This window comes from Telmatherina bonti (assembly GCF_933228915.1).
Source record: "Telmatherina bonti genome assembly, chromosome: 22".
NCBI lineage: Eukaryota > Metazoa > Chordata > Actinopteri > Atheriniformes > Telmatherinidae > Telmatherina > Telmatherina bonti.
In genome coordinates this window covers 17,320-24,106 of record NC_136631.1, presented here as the reverse complement: position 1 = coordinate 24,106, position 6,787 = coordinate 17,320, and positions in this window count along the sequence as shown.

The following is a 6,787-nucleotide window of genomic DNA, read 5'->3' as shown; positions in this document are numbered from 1 at the left end:
TCACGCGTACCTGAACGTTTCTGCTGACCTGAACATTTCACGCAGACCTGAACGTTTCACGCCAACCTGAACGTTTCACGCCGACCTGAACATTTGACGCCGATCTGAACGTTTCTGCTGACCTGAACATTTGACGCAGACCTGAACATTTGACGCCGACCCTAACGTTTCTGCTGACCTGAACGTTTCACGCAGACCTGAATGTTTCACGCAGACCTGAACGTTTCACGCCGACCTGAACGTTTCACGCCGACCTGAACGTTTCACGCCAACCTGAACGTTTCACGCCGACCTGAACATTTCTGCTGACCTGAACATTTCACGGACCTGAACATTTCACGCTGACCTAAACATTTCTGCTGACCTGAAAATTTCACGCAGACCTGAACATTTTACGCAGACCTGAACGTTTCACGCAGACCTGAACATTTCACGCAGACCTGAACGTTTCACGCCGACCTGAACGTTTCACGCCGACATGAACGTTTCACGCAGACCTGAATGTTTCACGCCGACCTAAACGTTTCACGCCGACCTGAACGTTTCACGCCAACCTGAACGTTTCTGCTGACCTGAACATTTCACGCCGACCTGAACATTTCTGCTGACCTGAACATTTCACGCCGACCTGAACATTTCACGCCGACCTAAACATTTCACGCCGACCTAAACATTTCTGCTGACCTGAACATTTCACGCAGACGTGAACGTTTCACGCAGACCTGAACGTTTCTGCTGACCTGAACATTTCACGCCGACCTGAACATTTCTGCTGACCTGAACATTTCACGCCGACCTAAACATTTCTGCTGACCTAAACATTTCTGCTGACCTGAACATTTCACGCAGACGTGAACGTTTCACGCAGACCTGAACATTTGACGCAGACCTGAACGTTTCTGCTGACCTGAACATTTCACGCAGACCTGAACGTTTCACGCCGACCTGAACGTTTCTGCTGACCTGAACGTTTCTGCTGACCTGAACGTTTCACGCCGACCTGAACGTTTCACGCGTACCTGAACGTTTCTGCTGACCTGAACATTTCACGCAGACCTGAACGTTTCACGCCAACCTGAACGTTTCACGCCGACCTGAACATTTGACGCCGATCTGAACGTTTCTGCTGACCTGAACATTTGACGCAGACCTGAACATTTGACGCTGACCCTAACGTTTCTGCTGACCTGAACGTTTCACGCAGACCTGAATGTTTCACGCAGACCTGAACGTTTCACGCCGACCTGAACGTTTCTGCTGACCTGAACATTTCACGCCGACCTGAACATTTCTGCTGACCTGAACATTTCACGCCGACCTAAACATTTCTGCTGACCTAAACATTTCTGCTGACCTGAACATTTCACGCAGACGTGAACGTTTCACGCAGACCTGAACATTTGACGCCGACCTGAACGTTTCTGCTGACCTGAACATTTCACGCAGACCTGAACGTTTCACGCCAACCTGAACGTTTCACGCCGACCTGAACGTTTCTGCTGACCTGAACGTTTCTGCTGACCTGAACGTTTCACGCGTACCTGAACGTTTCACGCGTACCTGAACGTTTCTGCTGACCTGAACATTTCACGCAGACCTGAACGTTTCACGCCAACCTGAACGTTTCACGCCGACCTGAACATTTGACGCCGATCTGAACGTTTCTGCTGACCTGAACATTTGACGCAGACCTGAACATTTGACGCCGACCCTAACGTTTCTGCTGACCTGAACGTTTCACGCAGACCTGAATGTTTCACGCAGACCTGAACGTTTCACGCCGACCTGAACGTTTCACGCCAACCTGAACGTTTCTGCTGACCTGAACATTTCACGCCGACCTGAACATTTCTGCTGACCTGAACATTTCACGGACCTGAACATTTCACGCTGACCTAAACATTTCTGCTGACCTGAAAATTTCACGCAGACCTGAACATTTTACGCAGACCTGAACGTTTCACGCAGACCTGAACATTTCACGCAGACCTGAACGTTTCACGCCGACCTGAACGTTTCACGCCGACCTGAACGTTTCACGCCAACCTGAACGTTTCTGCTGACCTGAACATTTCACGCCGACCTGAACATTTCTGCTGACCTGAACATTTCACGCAGACCTGAACATTTCACGCCGACCTAAACATTTCACGCCGACCTAAACATTTCTGCTGACCTGAACATTTCACGCAGACGTGAACGTTTCACGCAGACCTGAACATTTGACGCCGACCTGAACGTTTCTGCTGACCTGAACATTTCACGCAGACCTGAACGTTTCATTCCGACCTGAACGTTTCAAGCCGACCTGAACGTTTCAAGCCGACCTGAACGTTTCTGCCGACCTGAACGTTTCACGCAGACGTGAACGTTTCACGCAGACCTGAAAGTTTCACGCCAACCTGAACGTTTCACGCCGACATGAACGTTTCACGCAGACCTGAATGTTTCACGCAGACCTGAACGTTTCACGCCGACCTGAACTTTTCACGCCGACCTGAACGTTTCTGCCGACCTGAACGTTTCACGCAGACGTGAACGTTTCACGCCGACCTGAACGTTTCACGCCGACATGAACATTTCACGCCGACATGAACATTTCACGCAGACCTGAATGTTTCACGCAGACCTGAACGTTTCACGCCGACCTGAACGTTTCACGCCAACCTGAACGTTTCTGCTGACCTGAACATTTCACGCCGACCTGAACATTTCTGCTGACCTGAACATTTCACGCAGACCTGAACATTTCACGCCGACCTAAACATTTCTGCTGACCTCAACATTTCACGCAGACGTGAACGTTTCACGCAGACCTGAACATTTGACGCCGACCTGAACGTTTCTGCTGACCTGAACATTTCACGCAGACCTGAACATTTCACGCCGACCTGAACGTTTCTGCTGACCTGAACATTTCACGCCGACCTGAACGTTTCACGCCGACCTGAACGTTTCACGCCGACATGAACATTTCACGCAGACCTGAACATTTCACGCCGACCTGAACGTTTCTGCTGACCTGAACGTTTCACGCAGACCTGAATGTTTCACGCCGACCTGAACGTTTCACTCCGACCTGAACGTTTCATTCCGACCTGAACATTTCACGCCGACCTGAACGTTTCTGCTGACCTGAACATTTCACGCAGACCTGAACATTTTACGCAGACCTGAACGTTTCACGCCGACCTGAACGTTTCACGCCAACCTGAACGTTTCTGCTGACCTGAACATTTCACGCCGACCTGAACATTTCTGCTGACCTGAACATTTCACGCAGACCTGAACATTTCACGCAGACCTGAACATTTCACGCCGACCTAAACATTTCTGCTGACCTCATTTCACGCAGACGTGAACGTTTCACGCAGACCTGAACATTTGACGCCGACCTGAACGTTTCTGCTGACCTGAACATTTCACGCAGACCTGAACATTTCACGCCGACCTGAACGTTTCTGCTGACCTGAACATTTCACGCCGACCTGAACGTTTCACGCCGACATGAACATTTCACGCAGACCTGAACATTTCACGCCGACCTGAACGTTTCTGCTGACCTGAACGTTTCACGCAGACCTGAATGTTTCACGCCGACCTGAACGTTTCACTCCGACCTGAACGTTTCATTCCGACCTGAACATTTCACGCTGACCTGAACGTTTCTGCTGACCTGAACATTTCACGCAGACCTGAACATTTTACGCAGACCTGAACGTTTCACGCCGACCTGAACGTTTCACGCCAACCTGAACGTTTCACGCCAACCTGAACGTTTCTGCTGACCTGAACATTTCACGCCGACCTGAACATTTCTGCTGACCTGAACATTTCACGCCGACCTAAACATTTCTGCTGACCTAAACATTTCTGCTGACCTGAACATTTCACGCAGACGTGAACGTTTCACGCAGACCTGAACATTTGACGCCGACCTGAACGTTTCTGCTGACCTGAACATTTCACGCAGACCTGAACGTTTCACGCCAACCTGAACGTTTCACGCCGACCTGAACGTTTCTGCTGACCTGAACGTTTCTGCTGACCTGAACGTTTCACGCCGACCTGAACGTTTCACGCGTACCTGAACGTTTCTGCTGACCTGAACATTTCACGCAGACCTGAACGTTTCACGCCAACCTGAACGTTTCACGCCGACCTGAACATTTGACGCCGATCTGAACGTTTCTGCTGACCTGAACATTTGACGCAGACCTGAACATTTGACGCCGACCCTAACGTTTCTGCTGACCTGAACGTTTCACGCAGACCTGAATGTTTCACGCAGACCTGAACGTTTCACGCCGACCTGAACGTTTCACGCCAACCTGAACGTTTCTGCTGACCTGAACATTTCACGCCGACCTGAACATTTCTGCTGACCTGAACATTTCACGGACCTGAACATTTCACGCTGACCTAAACATTTCTGCTGACCTGAAAATTTCACGCAGACCTGAACATTTTACGCAGACCTGAACGTTTCACGCAGACCTGAACATTTCACGCAGACCTGAACGTTTCACGCCGACCTGAACGTTTCACGCCGACATGAACGTTTCACGCAGACCTGAATGTTTCACGCCGACCTAAACGTTTCACGCCGACCTGAACGTTTCACGCCAACCTGAACGTTTCTGCTGACCTGAACATTTCACGCCGACCTGAACATTTCTGCTGACCTGAACATTTCACGCAGACCTGAACATTTCACGCCGACCTAAACATTTCACGCCGACCTAAACATTTCTGCTGACCTGAACATTTCACGCAGACGTGAACGTTTCACGCAGACCCGAACGTTTCTGCTGACCTGAACATTTCACGCCGACCTGAACATTTCTGCTGACCTGAACATTTCACGCCGACCTAAACATTTCTGCTGACCTAAACATTTCTGCTGACCTGAACATTTCACGCAGACGTGAACGTTTCACGCAGACCTGAACATTTGACGCCGACCTGAACGTTTCTGCTGACCTGAACATTTCACGCAGACCTGAACGTTTCACGCCAACCTGAACGTTTCACGCCGACCTGAACGTTTCTGCTGACCTGAACGTTTCTGCTGACCTGAACGTTTCTGCTGACCTGAACGTTTCACGCCGACCTGAACGTTTCACGCGTACCTGAACGTTTCTGCTGACCTGAACATTTCACGCAGACCTGAACGTTTCACGCCAACCTGAACGTTTCACGCCGACCTGAACATTTGACGCCGATCTGAACGTTTCTGCTGACCTGAACATTTGACGCAGACCTGAACATTTGACGCCGACCCTAACGTTTCTGCTGACCTGAACGTTTCACGCAGACCTGAATGTTTCACGCAGACCTGAACGTTTCACGCCGACCTGAACGTTTCTGCTGACCTGAACATTTCACGCCGACCTGAACATTTCTGCTGACCTGAACATTTCACGCCGACCTAAACATTTCTGCTGACCTAAACATTTCTGCTGACCTGAACATTTCACGCAGACGTGAACGTTTCACGCAGACCTGAACATTTGACGCCGACCTGAACGTTTCTGCTGACCTGAACATTTCACGCAGACCTGAACGTTTCACGCCAACCTGAACGTTTCACGCCGACCTGAACGTTTCTGCTGACCTGAACGTTTCTGCCGACCTGAACGTTTCACGCGTACCTGAACGTTTCACGCGTACCTGAACGTTTCTGCTGACCTGAACATTTCACGCAGACCTGAACGTTTCACGCCAACCTGAACGTTTCACGCCGACCTGAACATTTGACGCCGATCTGAACGTTTCTGCTGACCTGAACATTTGACGCAGACCTGAACATTTGACGCCGACCCTAACGTTTCTGCTGACCTGAACGTTTCACGCAGACCTGAATGTTTCACGCAGACCTGAACGTTTCACGCCGACCTGAACGTTTCACGCCAACCTGAACGTTTCTGCTGACCTGAACATTTCACGCCGACCTGAACATTTCTGCTGACCTGAACATTTCACGGACCTGAACATTTCACGCTGACCTAAACATTTCTGCTGACCTGAAAATTTCACGCAGACCTGAACATTTTACGCAGACCTGAACGTTTCACGCAGACCTGAACATTTCACGCAGACCTGAACGTTTCACGCCGACCTGAACGTTTCACGCCGACATGAACGTTTCACGCAGACCTGAATGTTTCACGCCGACCTAAACGTTTCACGCCGACCTGAACGTTTCACGCCAACCTGAACGTTTCTGCTGACCTGAACATTTCACGCCGACCTGAACATTTCTGCTGACCTGAACATTTCACGCAGACCTGAACATTTCACGCCGACCTAAACATTTCACGCCGACCTAAACATTTCTGCTGACCTGAACATTTCACGCAGACGTGAACGTTTCACGCAGACCTGAACATTTGACGCCGACCTGAACGTTTCTGCTGACCTGAACATTTCACGCAGACCTGAACGTTTCATTCCGACCTGAACGTTTCAAGCCGACCTGAACGTTTCAAGCCGACCTGAACGTTTCTGCCGACCTGAACGTTTCACGCAGACGTGAACGTTTCACGCCGACCTAAACATTTCTGCTGACCTCAACGTTTCACGCCGACATGAACGTTTCACGCAGACCTGAATGTTTCACGCAGACCTGAACGTTTCACGCCGACCTGAACTTTTCACGCCGACCTGAACGTTTCTGCCGACCTGAACGTTTCACGCAGACGTGAACGTTTCACGCCGACCTGAACGTTTCACGCCGACATGAACATTTCACGCCGACATGAACATTTCACGCAGACCTGAATGT